We start from the raw sequence: 20342 nt of genomic DNA, 5'->3' as shown, positions 1-20342 counted from the left end.
GAGGGGAGGTGTGCATGCACATGTGCACATGTTTCCCAGATGACTGTCCAAGGCTACAAACTTTGGGAGAATGCACTCTTCTAAAGAACCAATTTTCTTCAGGCCGCTCTCCTCTCTGCAGGGCATTTATCTTCTCCTTAAGCTTCTTCAGCTTAAACTATGCCACCTTTCTATATAAGGCATTGCCTTGGGCGACATTTACCGATTCTGTTAAAATGTTACGAACAGATTCAGGTTTTAATCCTCCTGGAAATATTTTCATTTTAATAAAAGACCACTGAATATTTCATGATTCAAAATACTGATCATAATCTGATAGGATTCCAGGTGGTTTAATTTTGGCAAGGTCTTCCTCACCACATCCAAAAGAGCACCACAGATCTAACAGTCCATTGATAGAATGAATAAAGCAAACTATCCACCACATTAATTCATGCATTCAACAAATGCTTACTGATTACATATTACATGTGCCAGACACAAAAGATAAATGATGAACAGGACAGATATGGCCCCTACCTCATTATGCTCTCAACCTACTGAGGAAGATGGGGCAATAAACAAATTAGCCCAACACTGGTTGTGATGATACTTTGCAGTCTAATATTTTAAGATATTAGTCTTTTTTAACCTTTTCCTTCCTCAATAGTGTCCAGGGGAAGTCTGTGGCAGGAAGAAAAGCTAAAACTAAGCTAATTCCTAGTTTTTCCAAATGCCAAATGTAATTGAGAAAAGTATGCTAGGTATTCTAGAAAGAGAGTTGTTTTGCTTGAAAATAAAAGCAATACCCGGAGGTGCAAAGGAGAGTAGACTGCAAGTGTGGAGACAGCACCTTAAAAAGGAAGCCAGTCCTCAGAGAGGAGAGGCCATTTAGTCTTCCCACCTCTGGAATGGAGCAGATGATTTGCCATGATGGCAGGGCCTCCAGAGTACCTTGAATCTTTCCACTAACCTGAAAGGCTAAGGCCCCAAGATTGACTGAATTTTAAATTCTCTCCATCCTAAGAAGATGAGATTAAAAATTTAATTTTAAAATTAAAATGCATAGTTCAGGCATGTTCAAGTTCTTATAACAAAATGAATTAATTCTTAAAATACTCTAAATAAAATAAATAGGGTACTATGATAGAAAGCAAGTGGTCAGAACAGACCTTTGTGAGAACATATTTAACCCTACACATGAAGAATATGAATGAGTCAGCTATATAAAGACCTGGAGGCAGAACAACAGTAAACAGGGGGCCATCGACTAAAAAAGAGCTGGACACACTTAAGCACCTGAAAAAAGAGCAGTGTGGCCAAGATATAGTGAGTTAAGGAGAGAGTGGCAAGTGGTAAAGAGGCAAAGATCAATCTATGTAGGGCTTTGTAGACTGTGTTAAGGAATTTGGATTTTACTCTGAATACAATGGCAAGCCATACCCACACCAACAAAGGGCAAATGCCCATTCAGAGCACTATACTTATATATATTAACAGAAAGGTTTGCTTTGGATAGGTTATATTACATTAGATTAAGTCTGTATTTGAAACCTTTTATTGTGGGAACTAATTGTTCAATAAATAGAAGTAATAAGATCAGCTCCCAAATTATCACATCTATGCTGACGGAGATTATGAAAAATGTTCTCAGACAACCTTGAAACCTACTTCAAACAATTAGGGATGCCATAAAACACTTAAATACATGACACTAAAACTCACCTGACAAGTCTGGGCAGAATATCTACAATGAATTTGGGAACTGTCATCATATAAATAGTTTTAAGAGCTATGAGACTCAATGAAATCAACAGGGAGAGAGGGAAGAAAAATGCAACTTCTGGATTCAAAGTGGTTCAGTGAGAACCTTTTGGTATCACCCCTCTTCATACCAACCATGCTGCAGCCAAACCAAGCCCAGAAAAAAATAAAAAATATATGTGCTAATTAACATAAAATCATGACTGGAAAAAAGAAAAAGGAATTTCCTTGAGTCAAGATTTGTAACAAAATATCAGAAATACGCTTATAATCTTGGAAGAAGAAAAGTGTGTTTCATACAACACATACACACAAACACACACACACCATAAACTATAATGGGAAAGATTGGTACTTGTGGCTTCATAATTAAAATCTCATAGACAACTGAAGGACTCATCTAGAAATTATACAGAACTCTTATAAATCTGTAAGAAAAGGGCAAAAAATGATAGGTAAAAGATTAAGAGACCTCAACAGATACTTCACTAAAAAATTATATCAAGAAGGCTAATAAATGAAAGAAAAAAGTGCTCAACTTCATCAGTCATCAGAAAAATGCAAATAAAAACCACAATAGATATTATTAAACATTTAGCCAAAAAAAAATTAGAAGCCAAATAATACTACATGTTTATGAGATAATGGAGCAACTGGAATTCTCACATACTAATAAGAATGTAAATTAGTATAACTACCTTAGGAAAACATAAGCTTACCCTATTATCAAGAAATTCCACTCTCCTGTATAGATACCTATATTAGTATATAGGTATTTAGAGAGTGAGTGAGCGAGTGGGGGGGGGGGGGGAGACTGATTTATATGAGGAATAATTGGCTCATGCAATTATAGAGGCTGAGAAGTCTCATGATCTGTCATTTGCAAAGTAGAGACCCAGAAAAGCCAGTGGTATAGCTCAGCCAAAGTCCAAAGGCTTGAGTGCCAGGAGGGCCAATAATGTAAACCCCAGTATAAGGGTAGAAGAATATGGGATTAGATGTCCAGTTCAGTCAGTGAGACATGCAAAAAAGGTCTGAAATCCTTCTACCTTTCTTTCTATTCAGGTCCTTCAAGGAATGGACAATGCTTGCCCATGTTGAGAAGGGGGCAATCTACTTTACTGAGTCACTGATTCAAATACTAATCTCATCTGAAAAGAACCTCACAGACACACCTAGAAACAATGTTTATTTTGGGTACCCATCAGACACACAACTTGACACAGATAATTAACCATCACAATACCCAAAAGGAACGTTATACATGTACAACAAATATTTATAGTAGAACTATTCACACTTGGCTAAAAATGGAAACATCCATCAAGAATAAAAGGGATAGAAAGGAATAAAACATGAGGTTCAAAGAGTAGTTACCATAGGTGAAGGAAGACAAGGGGAAAGAAAGATGGGGAACTATAGATATAATTGTAAGTTATAGTCAATTTTCTAGTTTTATGTTTGGGAATTTGTTTTATAGGGAAAGAAAGAGAGAAGGAAGTCAGGAGAAAGGAGGAAAAAGAGGGCCTTTTAGGGATCTCTGGGTGGCGCAGCGGTTTAGCGCCTGCCTTTGGCCCAGGGCGCGATCCTGGAGACCCGGGATTGAATCCCACATCGGGCTCCCGGTGCATGGAGCCTGCTTCTCCCTCTGCCTATGTCTCTGCCTCTCTCTCTCTCTCTGTGTGTGTGACTATCATAAATAAAAAAAATAAATAATAAATAAAAAAAAAAAGGGCCTTTTATATCCAATGATGAGAGTCAGGAGCCAAATATATCAATATCAAAGGAAATCGATATGCCATCTGGAAATTATTAAAAATTTTAGGGTCTGTGTATGAGAATCATGTTAATGCAATTATGCCATGTCTTTAATACCTCATTTGAAATTTAAATTATTTGTAATTAGCATATCCACAACCACAAATTCAATTAGCATCTATAAGCCAATGACTCAAAAAATCTATATCTCCTGTCCAAAATTTGCTCTATTAGTTTGTTGGGCTCCTTAATCTGTCTATGGAAAGAATGACACACAGTAGTCTGGAGTTTAATTTGGGTTGTGTTTCATATCCTGCCACCTACTGGTTTTATCATCTAATTTAACTTTCTTAAAAATCACTTATTTCCCCTTTAAAATCTACTTTGATTTCTATATTCCCTTATATATTTAAAAGGATTATAGTTCTCTGATTGTCAGATCCAGGAACCTGTCTTTTAAAAGCAAGTAGTGTCAATAATCTACTGATTTCCTTTCCTAAAACATCATATGCCTACCATTTCCTCTTTCTCAATGACTTATTTCAAAATTAGTAAATAAAATTAAACTAATTTGGTAATTTTATTGAAATATCTCACTATATTTTTGCAACAGAACTGGGAGAACATAGTAACTATCTGTATTTATACCTACCTATCAAAATAATTAAAATAAATGATGACAAAAATTCTACAAAAATGGGTAAGATATTTTAAAATTTAAATCTAAATATTTTGTCTTCTGAGACAATTCTATTGATTTGGGTATAACATAAACATTTTTCTCTACTTTTCATCACATTAAATTTATAATGAAAAACACTTTTGAGAGACTACAGAGAGAAGAAATAATCAAATATGAATACATTAAAAATTAATAATACATTAAATTAATATACATTAAAAAACAAAAAATATCAAGTTATAATTGTTTGACAAATTATGCTTCATCAGTGTTTCCATTAAGGCAAGAAAGGCATTTAAGCTTCAGATTAGAGTTTAATGTATATGAAACACCTTCATGTTGTGGTAACAATGAAAATATAAACAAAATAAAAACAATACTTTTCTATGGGGATTTCAAAGAATGGTAAGTGCAAGAAAGTCTTAGTCTCTGGAATTAAATTCCAGAGAGATGAGTCCTTCATACAGGTGCCATACTTGGGAAAAGGTGTATGTTCTCTGTACAGCTGGATGAAGGAATAGGCCTGCTATTCATGGACACACAGTACTGGGACAAAGAGACAAGATTAGACAGAGAACTTGAGCAACTTTTCTGTAAGAAAAATGGTACAGATTACATATGAAATGACCTAGACCAAGAGCAAAGAAGGTTAAGGTTGGGTGGAAAAATTATGCACCTTTCTGCAGCACGAGAAGAGGGCACCTATATAAATAGGTCTTGACAAAGTATTATGAGTTGTAATAGCAAGGGAGATGGGCATACAAGAAACACAAAAATGCTCCAAAGCATACCTCACAGCCACTCCAAATAAGGCATTTTCATTGCCAGATGCAACAGCACTCGCCAAACTGGACTGGGGTACGGTCATCATAAAGATAGTGAGGCTTTGAGGAGGTTACCAGAACAGGTTTGCAGTTGAAATACTAAGAAAATGAGCTATGGGTATTTCCAGAATTACTTTGGAAGATATATCATCATATCAGTTATATACTAAGCACCTCAACAGCTATACTTAAGAGATAAAGAACTGTTCATTCAGCAAATATTTGAGGGCCTCCTGCATACACTCCAGTTCTCCAGTTAAGAATATCTGGTGACAATCATATGGATTTGAATCTCAATTCCACTATTTACAAGTAGGTGTGTGACTTGACTTCTCTGTGATTCTGCTCCTTCATCTATGAAAAAAATCCCTCACACAATTGCTGTGAAGACTAAATAACCTAATTGTTAGTTAATCTCATCATTAGAAAACATAGGCAATCCCAAATTGAACAACATTCTAACAAAAACTTGACCTGCCCTCTTTGAAAATACACGCTATGAAAGACAAAGAAAGATTGGGTACTATTCCAGATCAAAGGAATTAAAGAAGCAAGACAGGATGTCTGGATGGTTCAGTTGGTTAAGCCTCCAACTCTTGATTTTCCAGTCAGGTCATGATATTAGGGTCATGGGAGCCCTGCATTGGGCTCCATACTCAGTGGGGAATCTGTTTGAGATTCTCTCTCCCTCTCCCCCTTCCCCTCCTCCCTCTGCCCCTCCCTTCACTTCATGCTCACTCACTCTCTCTCTCTCTCTCTCTCCCTCAAATAAATAAATCTTTTTTAAAAAGTGACAAAGACATGGAAAGGATTCTGGATCAGAAAAATGTCTTTGTTTTTCTTTTGCTATAAAAAGCACCAGTAGAACAATTAGCAATACTTGAAAAACTATAGATTTGGTAATAACATTGCACCATTGTTAATTTCTTGAGTTTGTACCTGTACTGGTTATACAAAACAATGTTGTTTTAGGAAATACACACTGACTTACATAGTGGTAAAGGTTTTTGTGTTATCAAGTTCCTCTCAAACAGTAAATTTTAATATGTTTATTATACTTAAAATCTAGTGTTAGCAGTTCTTTTCTTTAAAAATTAACATTTCTACATTTCTTTTTTTAAAGATTTTATTTATTTATTCATGAAAGACACAGAAAGAGAGTCAGCATAGGCAGAGGAGAGGCAGGCTCCTCACAGGCAGTCTGATGTGGAACTCAATCCCAGGACCCGGGATCACACCCTAAGCCAAAGGAAGATGCTCCACCATTGAGCCACCCAGGCATCCCTGCATTTCAACACTTCTGAATGATACACATATTTCAAAAATCTTAAACTCTAGTAATTCCAATTCCATCTTGTCTGTCATTGTTAGCCATTATCAGCCCAAAAAGTAAACATTACTATTACCATTTACACAATGACTATTTGTTTAGAATTTTTTACTCATTTTTTACATTTATTCATCATTCTTTCTTTCATGCTACATCACTTTTCCTGATCATTTTCCTTTTTTCCTTAACTATCACCTTGAGAATTTCCTCTAATCGGTATATGGCAAATTCTAGTCTGAAAATGTCTTCATCTCAACCACATTCTGGAATGATAATTTTGCATAATGCAGAATTTTACATTGACAGTGATTCTCTCTCAGATATTATTTCCCTTTCATATGACTTCTGATAACTATAAGAAAGTCAGCTTCTACTATAATTGTTCTTCCTTGTTAGATTATTTCTCTTTTTCCTGCTATGGCTAATTCTAAGATTTTCTAATGTCACTGATCTTCTACAGTTTCATTCTAATGTATCTAAATGTAAATATCCTTTTATTCATCTTTGGGTTTCATTTTTGCTTCTTGATTCTGATCATTCAATCTGGAATCAGGCCCTATGTCTTCATTACTAAATTTCTCCCATTCTCTCTACTTTTTTCTTTTGGAAATCCAAGTAGATGTATCTTCGAATAAGTACTCTTATCTCCATGCCTCTCATATCTCTCTCATATTTTCTGCCTCCTTTATTTCTTTATTTGACAATTATTTTTTTCTGGTCAATATGCCACTTAACTAATTTGTTCTTCAACTATCTCTAATTGCTGTCTAAGCCACTGATTTCATGTTCAGTTTCAATTATTCTATATATCTTTTCATTTCTAGGAGTTGCATTTGATGCCTTTTACAAAGGTAATGCCGAATCATTTTTATGGTCTTTTAATTATTACTTATATTTTGGACTCATATTTTGTCTCCTGAATAATTTTTAATATAATCACTTTGTGTTCTTTAATTATTCAAAAATTATTCAAAAATCTGAACTCTGGAGGTTTAGTTACTCTTTCTCTTATTTGGTTTCTCCATGTAATTTTAATTCTGGTTTGTATAAGTGACTTTAATCTCCCAGTATCCAGAGGAGTGTGAATTGAGGTATAACCTCAAGTTCAAATGCCACATCTTCATAAGTACAGTACTATGGCTACAGATTCTCTATTTGCAGGTGAATGGATTTTTGTAGCCCTCTTTTTCACCAAAGTTTTTGACTTTCAAGGGTTCATATTTTATGAGTTCCTAAACTATATATAGGTGGATGCAAGGCCTTGCCTCCATTACATTTTTTTATCTTTTGAGATAAAGATTTGAGATAAAGAGCAAGGTGGGTGAGTAAGAGAGAGAGTAGGAGCAGGGGAGCAGGTTGGAGAGGGAGAAGCAGGCTCCCCACTGAGCAGGGAGCCCAATATGGGGCTCCATCAAAAGACTCAGGATCATGACCTGAGCAGAAGGCAGATGCTTAACCATTGACTAAGCCACCCAGGCGTCCCTCCTTTACATTTTTTTAAACCTCAAAATGTTCTTCAAAGGCAGGCCTAGCATTAGTTTATGCTCATCAAACTGGTGGCCATTTCTCTCCACACATTTTGCCTGCAGTTCTTTTTTTCCAAACTCAGCAGGAATATTTGACTTTTCATTCTAGTACTTTTAGCTGTTTGGTAATAAAACTTTTTCAAAATATCTAAACCACCTTATTATTAGAAGCACGACTCAGAATTGTTTTAATTGCAGTTATATTTATACTAGGTGTAGAGAACTTGTTGTCTCCAACTAGTTTATGACTATCTTAGTCAGTTTGGGATTCTACAACAAATTACCATAGACTGGGTAGTTCAAACAATAAATAATATTTATTTCTCGTGACTCTGGAGATCGGAAGTCTGGGTGCCAAAACAGCTGGGTTCTTGATGAAGGCCCTCATTCTGGCTATGGCCTCACAAAGTGAAGAGAGAGATCATCTCTCTCATGTCTTTTCTTGTTTATAAGGGCACTAATCCCATTTATAAGAGATCCACCCAAAATCGAATTACTTCCCAAAGCCTCAACTCCAAATATCACCATAGTGGGAATTAGGGCCTCAACATATAGAAATCTAGAGGGTTGGGTACAGGGGACACAAACATCCAATATAGCAATGATCCAAAATCAGCATTTTCTAACAAAAGGTCCTATTTTGAGTTATTTATTCTTTCATTTATTTATCTTCTTTCATTCTCATTCTGAACTTCAAATTTCTTCTTTCCCAAAGGCCATTCATTTTAAAGTGTTTAATGTATAACCTTTCACCTTTAGGTGTACTTGTAAAACATGCAACTTTTTTTTAAGGTTTTATTTATTTATATGAGAGAGAGAGAGAGAGTACAAGCAGAGGGAGTAGTAGGCAGAGGAAGAGGGAGAAGCAGGGAGTCGAGCAGAGAGCCCAACGTGGGGCTTGATCGCAAGACCCTGGATCATGACCTGAGCCAAAGGCAGACATTTAACCAACTAAGTCACCCAGGCACCCAACATGCAACATTATTTTACATGCATATGTTTTTAACTGACATTAATGCTATTACACTCAACTGACTTGATTTTTACTATGTCAACCCAAGCTGTTTTTATGGTCTATCATGTCAGCATACTTCCATCTGTTCCTTTGCCTCCAATTGCCGAACAGCATTTTACAGTGAGCACTATTAGTAGCAGTTACCTAGACTGCCTCCAACTCCCTGTTACCACAAACAATATTGTAGTGACTACTCTAAGTGCATGTTTTTTAATGGACACATGCGAGAATTTCCCTGAAACGTATATTTAGGAGGGACACTGCTGGGTCACATTTATTTATATTTCCAATTTAGCTAACTACTAACAGATTGCTCTTTAGAATGCCTGTGCAAGTCTACACTCCCAGAATGTGTATCTTTACACCTTCAAAGATTTGAGGGAAGCATCCTGTATTATTCATCTATCTCTTACAATTTGCTCAGCACCTGTCATATACTCTTAGTTAAATATATTTATAAACTTCAACCAGAAACCTAGTCCACAGAAATATGAAAAAAAATTATTCCTAAATGTTTAATACCTATGCCAATACCTAAGACTAATAGTAAAGTAACACTTTTCATAAAATAAGAACATAGTATGAGCATTTTTGCAGTTTTATTTCCTTGTAAGCTTAATAATTTTGTTTTAGCTCACATTCTAAAGTAGAGAAATTACTATCACTATTGCTTTCTTTCCTCTATCATAATTCTGTGGATGAATTACCAATATAACAAAAGTTTTATTCATATTATATCCAGTTAAAAATAGTTTTTAACTGAGTTTTCAGCTCAGTTTTCAAACTCCCTGACTCCTACTAATCTTTATGTTTTATTATGATGACTTAGTTCTTCAAAGAACTTTGGATTCTTCACTTGGAACCAGGTGTATTGAAGTTGAAACTGTATTATTTAAGAAGAAATATTATAAATTCAACTTATTAACAATGTAACCTCTAGTCTTGACAGCACTTCTTGAAATACTGTACTTTGGAAAACTTGTAGCTGTTACTGGGAAAGCTAACTTTTTCCCTCCTCTAGATTGGTACAACGTATTTCAGGTTTGGGGCAATAAACATCCTTGTTTTAAAACTATTGTTGTTATTATGAATTGATATTTAATAAGATGTTCCATATTCAAATACCCCATTTTATAAAGTTTCAAACCATAATGCTCCGAACAATAATGTCTGACTTTAAGACTGGCAGAGATAATTTGTAGAAAGAGCAGTTTACCATTCACTTCTATTTCCTTTAAGATATATCCTTTCACTTTGTTTCTAGATGAATTTTTTCTGTGTAATTGCTAAAGTCATCTTTAATTTTACAATCTTTGTCACAAAGTAAATGCATTGTGATATTTTGTGCTTTTATGTATGTGGTAGTTTTAGAACTTTTTATAAACACAAACTAATTTATACCCCCCTGTGATTAATAGCTGGTTCTCACTCAAAATAGCTGATTAAGTTTCTGTTGGTAAAATATTTTTGTTGATCATAGTTTTATCCCCAGCTTAATAATAATAATTATTTCAATAAAACCAAGAGATCAAAATGCTTCTTGAAATTACTCAAGTTTTTCTTTTCCAATATAAAGAAGGGATCCAGGGCACCTGGGTGGCTCAGTCAGTTAAGCATCTGCGTTTTTTGTTTTTTTTTTTAAGATTTTATTTATTATTCATGAGAAAGGGGGGGAGCAGAGACATAAGCAGAGGAAGCAGTAGACTCCATGCAGGAAGTCCGATGTGGTACTCAATCTCGGGACTCCAGGATCACACCCTGAGCCAAGGGCAGACGCTCAACCGCTGAGCCACCCAGGCGTCCCAAGCATCTGCCTCAGGTCATGATCCTGGAGTCTTGGGATGGGGCCCCACATCATCCACTCCCTGCTTAGTGGGGAGTCTGCTTCCTCCTCTCCCTCTACTCCCTCTACTTCTGCTCTTTCTCTCAAATAAATAATTTTTTCTAAAAAAAGAGATCCATCTGTACCTTGTTGCCATTGCTTTAAGTATGTCAGAGTACATAATGATATTGAAAAAAGGTTCAATGGGCCACTGAATTAGAATATAGATTAACCTGCTGGACTAGAAACCCAAAATAAAAATTATTTAAATACAACAGAACTTTACTTCTCTCTCATGTAACAAACCAGACGGGAGTATCCCAGTGCTGGTATGAAACCCCAGGAGTGTCGGAGACCAGACTTCTACCTTGTTACTCTGTCATCCCTAGAATCCTGCTTTCATCCATATCATCCAAGAGTAGACATCATGATATCTATGGCAGGAGGGGGGAAAGAAGGAGGAAGGAGGGAAAAGGCATGCATCTTCCTTTGGAGGTCATGATTCAGAGGCTGAATATATCCAATAAAATCCCTTTGACCAAGTTTAGTCATGTAGCCATACATAACTCTAAGATAGACTTGAAAATATAGTCTTTTCTTTATTCTGTGTGGTCATCTACCCAGCTAAAATTCAGACATTCTATTAGGACAGAAAAAGAGAACTGATATTGGGAAGTAAGCACCCATATTCCCTAAACACTGTAACTTAATTTCAACTTATATTCCCCATTCAGAATGGATAACACTGAAAGATGTATGAAAACAATCCTAACATTTTATTTACAGATGACTAAATAACGAGCTTTCCATTTATGTGAAGATGCCATATGCCAGTCACACACCTCCCAGATTTCCAACATAGGAGTTAACAGAGATAAGTTTCTATCTGCAGAACAATTCAAGTAGACTCAAAACTCTCAATTTTTATCTTCCAATCTTTACATTACCTAAAAAGAAGTCTCTACCTTTAAAATATAATTGCTGTGCTATTCCTTATTTGTGGGTGAAACAGCTTCTAATTTGTGTCCAATGAGCAACATGCAGAAAAGGAAGTCTATGTGTTTCTAGACAAGTCTTGAGTGGAAACAAAGCTCAAAAATGCCAGTGGCAGGATGGGGGAAGTAAGCTGAGTTCTAACTATATAGTATAATATAGGCAAGAGAACTGATGATTAAAAATTCCTCAATTTTTTCTACAGCTAATGTTGTTAGTGCTCACCAAAACTCCCTTAACGGCCTAATAAATCCACACCCTAACTGCTGCAGGCACTGACTGCTGAAGCTCACATCTGCACCTTCTCCAGAAGATTGCCCTTAGTTGATAACAGCTGCCTTACTTGGAGATGCCTAGGATTTATCCCATACCATGGCCAATGAGTAGCAGGGGATTTAAAGGCCCAGCCCCTTGCCTCCAGGTGGACCAAACTGTAAGGTGATATACTCTCCAGAGCTTCCATAAGATTACCCTTGAGACTAGACAACCCCTAGAACCATAACCTTCTTCAGCTACTTTCCTTCCCTCCAATAAATCCCTGAGATCCACTCCTTCAATAATCCCTCGCATAAGAATTTTCATCTCAGTCTCTGCTTCTAAAGAGGCCAAATACAGAATTTTCTTTAAGTAGGCTTAATTTTCTGTTAATGTGAGATATAATCAGACAGACACGGATACCATGCTCAGTCCATGTCATCACCAACTATCATTCTGAAGAGAAACATCCAAATATTTTCACTAATGATTTGCTCATTCAGATAATAATGGATGTGGACATTATAGTACAGTTAAACATAGCTTATTTAATCTTTTCAAGAAATGTTTTTAGCGGGGATCCCTGGGTGGCTCAGCGGTTTAGTGCCTGCCTTTGGCCCAGGGCACGATCCCAGAGTCCCAGGATTGAGTCCCACGTCGGGCTCCTGGCATGGAGCCCACTTCTCCCTCTGCCTGTGTCTCTGCCTCTCTCTCCTCTCTCTATGACTATCATGGATAAATAATAAAAAAAATTTTTTTTAAGAAATGTTTTTAGCCATAAAAGATGTAATTATAGGACTAATTCTAGTTAATAAATAACTTCGATAAACATATATAGAATTTTACCATAATGTTATAAGGAGAAAAAATTAATTACATAAAATGCACAGTGATCTTATCAGGAGACTAATGAAATGACACAGGTGAGCCTACTACCAAGAACAGGGACTAATAATCTCTGATTATGCTACTGTATATACAAATTTGTATTATTGGAAGGGTTATTATTACAAGTTGCCACTCCATGTGACTACTTGAACATTCTTAAGGTCTACAAGATAAATTTGGTCCTAGAACACCTCAATTCTGACTCTTGCATTACATCTAATGTTCAGTTTCAAGATTACCAGTTTATAGGGAAAAATGTATTTTTCAAAAGCCCATAAGATTGTCCAGACTTTAACTACATAGCCCAAAATTTTAGAATAATTCTAAGAAATATATATGTATTTATAAAATACTACTCAGTACTTTTCATTGGGCATTTTTAGTTTTAAACAAAATCAGTTTCACTTGAAACTAAGTCATATTGACTCAACAGATACTTGTTAATTCTTGAGATTTGCAGTCCAAAGGCAAACACAATAATTTAAAGTATGATTCTGGTTACTACTCACATCTCTCTTAAAAGTCCTATTTTCCTGTCACTACACACTGGGAAACTTCATCTACTTCTTGGTTTTATATTCCATCTCTGTGTTTTTGACTGTCATGTCATTTGTATAGTTTCCCTTTTTGCCTGCAACACCATTAACATAATTACTCATTTGTTCAATCCTATAATACATAAAAAATAATTTTAGAATTGCTACACCCATAGGATTACCAAAAACAAACCATGTAAGCAAAGTTCATAATTTCTCTGCAATTCTTTTTATCCTTTAGAATACATACCTCTCATAATGTATAGTCAGATACAGCATCCCAAAGTTATATGTATTATTTTTTTCTTCTTTGTGTTTAATGAGATACAAAGTTAAGTTTATTTGGCTCGGCTTGTCTTCAGTGCCAAGTCTCTTCTCTTCACCAACTTTGTTAATTATTTTTTAATTTGTAAAAACACAGGGCTCAAAATCAAAACTATATAAAATGTATATTCAGAGAAATCACAGATCCCTACCCCTTCTACCTAGTTTACTCTTTCTTGATTTATTTCATTAGCTAGGAACTTCTATATTGTTGATTAGAAGTGGCAATGGGCATTTCATGGGAAATATTTCTATATTTTACTATTAAGTAAAATGGCAATTATTTGTAGATAGACTTCACCAATTTAAAAAAATTCATCCATTCCTAGTTTAAACAACTTTTATTATGAGTGAAATTTGACTTTTATCAATAATTTTTTCTATGTATTAAGGTGATCTTGAGATTTTGTTCTTTCATTCTTTTAATGAAGAGAGGTATATTGACTGATATTTTTACCTCTCATTTTCTAAAATTTCAAACTTACCAAAAAGTTGCAAGGACAACGAAGGAACTCCTACATATACTCTTTAATGAGATTCACCTCATCATTTATATTTTTTCCCATTCAATTATTCTCTTACTCACTTTTACTCCCACTTATTCTAAAATGTATACTTTTTTTCTGAATCATTCCAGAGTAAGTTGGAGACATCATGTTCCTTTACCACTAAAAGTTCAATCTGTATTTCCTAAGAACAAAAACATTCTTATATAAAACCAAGTAAAAAACACACATTAAATGCATATTAAATTGGACACATCAATTGTCCAAATAATGATTTTAGCTTTTCCTTTCCTAGTATAAGATTCAATGAATAATCTGAAATACACTGCTAATCCTAATGGCATTGAATTTAAAGTCTCTTTTGTATATATTAATTTACATATGCACCTACATTTTTTATTTTCTTGACCTAGATACTTTTGGAGAATTCTGACTATTTTGTAAAATGCTCCATAACTGAGGTCTAATATTCTCTCATGATGAGAGACTCATCCTATGCACTTTTGATGAGAATACCATTGTGTCCTTCTCAATGCAATGGGAGATACATGATGTTAGTCTGTCCCAGTAAGTAAGATTAATTTTGATTCCTTAGTTAAAATGGAGTTTGGCAAGTTTTCTACTGTAAAATTAGAATTTCGCTAATTTTTTAATACTAAACAAATATATGCTTCAGTAAAAAGTCCAATAAGCTAGTAATGTATTATATTTTATAGACATTCCTGAATCTGACATTGTATTTTAAGATACTCCCTCCACATTTATAACAAAGATTGACTGGCAACTTCTGATTTTATCAAGTTTTGTACCAAGGTTATGCTGGCCTGAATGATAAGTCAGAAATCATTCGTTCTTTTGTGTTTTTTTTTTTTGAAAAAATGTTTTGTAGATATGATTCTGATTTCATTTTATCTAAACTTTTAACTTGGGAGGCAAAAAATGTTTATAATATTTATTATGTTTTAATGTTTTGTAGGCTTTATTACAATGTCCCTTCATTTATTTCTAATATTATTCAGTTGTCCCTTTCTATTTTTTTTTTTTTTTTTTGGTAAGTCTTTCTATTTATCAATTTTTGCCATTTGGAAATAAACAACTTTTGGTTTTGCTGATTTTCTCTATTTTTCTTTTTTATTTCATTAAATTCTTTTATTCTCTCATTCTACCTTATGTAGATTTAAATAACTGCTTTTGCGCTAGCTTCTTCAGATAAATCCATATAAATCATTAATTAGTTTTCAAGCCTTCAAATATATACTTTGAGGACTAAAAAGAACTGTCTTTAAAGATGGGTTTAACTCCATACTACAAATTTTATATATTCTCTTTTCATTATACTTTATTTTTTTTTTTTCCGAGAAGGCTTTATTATTACGGGGGTGGGGAGGGGGGTCAGTCCTTCTTGGCGGCCGCTTTCCGCATGGCCGCCAGCACGTTGCTCAGCTCCTCTCTCTTCCTCTTGGCGCGGATGTGCGTCCCGACCCGCTTCTTGATGAACTTGAGGGCGCGCTTGTCCTTGGACACCCTGAGCAGCTCCATGGCCCGCCGCTCGTACGGGGCGAAGCCGCACACCTCCCGGATCATGTCCCGCACGAACGTGGTGTGCTGGGTGAGGCGCCCGCGGCGGCGGCTGTGCTCGGCTTGCTCACGTTCTTCGTCACCTCGTGGCCCTTGTTGAGGCCCACGGCCATGGGGTAGCGCAGAGCCATGGCTGCAGACGGCTGCTGCTGCTCGCTGCTCCGGAAGGGCTTCATTATACTTTAAATGAAAATCTCAAAATATTTTCTAATATTTTATTGACAATTCTTTTATTTATAGGTTATTTTTAAAATTATGCTAGCAAAATAAGTCAGAGAAAAACAAATACCATATGATTTTACTCATATGTGGAATTTAAGGTTAAATTTTAGATTTAAGGAATTTTCTAATTTTTTTAGTTACTGATTTAAACTTAAGTCTACTATAGTCAGAAAACACATTCTATAATATTTTAATTATTTGAAATCTGTTGAAATTGTTTTATGTAAATGTAGTCAAGCATATAAAATTTTTAAAAAATATTCTATGCACACTTATGTATATTCATATTATGTATATGCTCTATATTGTCAATTAGGGCAAGGTTTATTAATTTTTCTTTCCACATAGTCTGCTTTTATTCTTTTTGCCTGCTTTTCCTATATAACTCTCTGGAAATTTTGTGTTAAAGATTTTTCATTGTGATAGTAGCTTTATTTATCTATTAATTCTTTCAGTTTTTGTTTTATACCCTGTATAATTAGGTGCATACAAATTTAACATTGCTATGCATTCCTAATAAATTTACCCTTTTATAATTATGAAATGCCTCTCTTTACCTCCAAGAATGCTTCCTGTCTTAAAGTCTGTGTATTATTTTTGATGATGGCATAGTCTACATAAAGTTTATTTTAGTTACTGTTTCAATGTTATACCCTTTTTCATTTACATTACTTTCCAAATTCTCTTGTCTTTATATTTAAGTTTTCATCTCTTGTAATAAGCAGCATATAATTGGCATTAATGGTCCATTCTGACAATCACTGACTATTAATTAGATAATTGAATAACTTTATTAATTTAATTAATTATTGATACATTTGGGTTTAAATCTACCATCTTAATATTTTATTCTATTTATACTACATTTTCTTGCTTTCCTTTTCTGTCTTGTCTTCTTTTGGGTTTATCAAGTATTCTTTATATTTTTCTTCTCTTAAAGAAAAAGATGTACACTCATTAACTTTTAAAAATTTATTTGTGTTTTTGGTTGTTCTTCTATGGATTCCCTCACTTCTTGAGTCTTGTATACATATTTTCATCTCCAGACAATACAAAGATATTTAAATACTTTAACTTTACTTATCCCTTCTCAATTTTGTGTTATTCTTATCATATACATTGATTAAATGCCATAGTATATTATTATTGATTTTTATAGTCCCTGTTTATTTGAATGTATTCACATTTTAACCACTTAGATTGCTTTTCTTTCCTCTCTCCAAATCCAGTTCACCCCTATGAGATGATATTCCTTCTACATAAGCAAATCTTGTAGCATTCCCTCCTAGTGAGGTTCTGCTGGTATAAGATCTTTTGTTTTTAAAAAATCTTTACTTATAAGTAAATCTCTTTTGTCAATTTCAAGTGGCTATTTCCACTAAGGGAAGAATTCTAGTATACCAACTATTTTTTCCCCAGCATTTAAAAGTTTTTATGTCAGATTCTTCTGCTTCCATTGTTTTGCTTAAGAAATAAGAATTATACAATTGTTCCTTTCAAAGTAAGTTGCTTTTTTTCTCTGGCTGCCTCTAAGATTTTTTTATCACTACTTTTAATTAATTTTACCATACTGTGCCTGAGTCTTCTTTGTTCTCATCTGGTTTAGGCTATTTCTTGAATCTGTGGCCTAATATCTTTCATCTTTTTGGATAATTTTTGGTTTTTCTTGGTTCTTTCTTCCAGTCTTAAGAGTCTGTCACAAATATAGATTCTCTATATATTAGATATTATATAATAGATCTCTTGTTTTCTTTTCTATATTTTTAGTCTTTTTAGATATTGTTTCCTGACTTATCTTTTAGAATCACTAATCCTCTCTCTTGCACCTCTTTGTAGCCATTTAGTGTAGAACCCAATCACCTTAATGCATTTAGGGATTTAGCTATTTATAACTGCTTTTAGGCTTGGTGTTCTAATTTGCTATTATTCCTAGTATGTAGTCCTTCAGGAGATTTAAAGATACCTAGAAGGTTTAATGTAATCTTTCCTCTTGGTTTGACTTTTAACTCAATTTTTTAATCTCCAAATATCACTGTATTTCACTTTCTTTTCGCATCTGTCTGCTTTTAGCTTCAGAGCCTTTCCACCCACATTGCATATGCATTAACTAATGACTCAAAGGGAAAGGCTGCCAAGAGTAACACACTTAACTAGTTTTCCTTCTCTCTGGAATCCAAGGTCTCCAAGTTTTGGTTGCCTTGATTGCTTTCTGGTGCGTTCCAACAATTTTAAATTTTTATCCAGCTTTTAATTTTGCTCTCAGTAGGAGGGTAGTCTGCAATGAACTAGTTCTTCCTAGCTGGAGTATGAAGTTCTAGATATTTTTATAAGTCTATGTTAATGATAACTCCTCCATGAAAGTTTTTTCTTACCATCTCATCAGAGATAATCTCTCCCTCCACTAAATTCCTATGAATGTAGTGGTTAACAGGACAGAATCTAGGGCCATTTGAATCAACCTCCACCATGACTTTGGACAAGTTATCTATTTTGTTTTGCCTTAGCTTTCTCATTTATAAGATGAAGATAAAATATGTATTTATGTCATAGTGTTGTTATAAAAATTAAATAAGATAGTATATGTAAAACATAATAAGCACATAGCAAGAGTTACAGAAGTATTACGTATTGTTACTAATATTATTAGTAATATTATGGCACCTTTAATACTTTGTTATTTGAGTGCATAAATACCTAATTAGACTGCACATTCCCTGATAGAGTACAATGTCTTCCTCACATTCATTTATTTCCCTGTCATAAGATATTCCCAAACAAAATATCTATTTATTGAATTTATGAGTGAATGTAAAATTAATTGAGTACATTCAGATTGTCTAATTCAATGAAATGAAATGGTAGTTTGTTTTGAAAGACCCATGGAAGGGGAAAGAAGTTTAGCTATTGCAAATGAGAACTGGATCTATAGATTTTCTATATTTTTTTTAGCTCCCTGAAAGAATAAAATTGTTTTTATTTCATGTCTTCATCTCAGCACTTAGTTCAATCTTTGTTAAAGAAACACTCGATCAGTGTTTACTGAATGAAAAAATTATCTTTTTGTCGTATTTATTACTACTGATTACCTAAAATCGTCTTTTACAGATACTTGTTTATTTGGATTTCAATTTATCATATCTTCTCCAAAATTAAAAAAAAGTTCTAATTTTTTCTTTTAAAAGTCAGTTTTATTTCTCTTTTTCAGTGAGTTGTATTTTCCACTAACTATTTTTAAAGCTACTTATAAATGATCTGCATCAGGCAGGTATGTTTCTGCTATGCTGAACTCTTAAAATGCAAGTGTGGTTCAGAAGTCCATAAACCAGCACACCAAATAATTTAAACACCTCACATGCTACAGGAAGCAATGGAAGATTTTCTATATTTTTCTTTTAAGCCAAGATTGTCCTTTTAAACTTTTGATCCTAATCTTTTTCATAACATTAGCCAAAGTCTAATGGATTTTATTTTCTATATGTTGCTTTCCCATATATCCTTTGATGAAGAGAAGAACATGTTCAAAGACTCAGTCTGGACAACAGAGCATCACACAGCTGTGTTGTTCCTTCTCCCCCCACCCCCAGCTTGATCTTACCCTGAAGAAAGTATTCCTCTCGGCTCAAACTCCTGAAAGTGTCTTTAGGTTAAGAAGTATTCCTCTGGGCTCAAAATCCTGAAGTGTCTCTTAGAATATACTTTGGTCATAGAAAAAAACATATTTAAATTCTATTCCAAGTACAACCTCTCTTTATTTTATAGATTAAAGTGGAAGGTACAACTGGGAAGGAAAGGGGGATCATGAGTATTTAAAGTTTATCACAAATGAGAAGTTTATGAACAAAGCCTGCCCATGAGACTGGGGTTTGTGTTACATCACCTCTTGAAATCAATCTGCAAAAAGGAGTGTGCACCAGACAATTGCACCAAAAAAGAAAAATCCAGTACATGCCTCATTATCAACCTGAGAAATGCCAACACTAGTGGTCTTTTTTAACCTCTTGATCACCTTTTGACATTTTTCCTTTAAGTCACATAGGCTTTGGTAGCTCACACAACAGAAAAATTATTTTTTTAGTCAATTATAATTGATTTTTCTATTCTTTCTCACGGGTTTTTTAAATGAAGAAAATACAAGAGAAAAATATTTCTTATATTAAGACAAGGCAAAGGAAATACCTGCCATAAAATGATTTACTGCTAATGTTATTATTTTACTAGAAAGGAGAACCAGTAGCTTTTGAATAAAAGTTTATACTAACAATATTAACCATTCATCTATCAACAAACAAATTAAAATATGCTATGTGCCAGACACCACAAAATGGTAATTGAATTTATAC

General features: G+C 34.3%; 1 pseudogene; it reads right to left on the bottom strand.

Moving 5' to 3' along the window:
• Positions 1-15544: 15544 nt before the first annotated feature.
• Positions 15545-15939, bottom strand: LOC121487803 (annotated as a pseudogene).
• Positions 15940-20342: the final 4403 nt, after the last annotated feature.

The sequence above is a fragment of the Vulpes lagopus genome, chromosome 3 (assembly GCF_018345385.1).
Source record: "Vulpes lagopus strain Blue_001 chromosome 3, ASM1834538v1, whole genome shotgun sequence".
Lineage (NCBI taxonomy): Eukaryota > Metazoa > Chordata > Mammalia > Carnivora > Canidae > Vulpes > Vulpes lagopus.
This window is presented reverse-complemented; position numbering and strand designations above follow the sequence as displayed.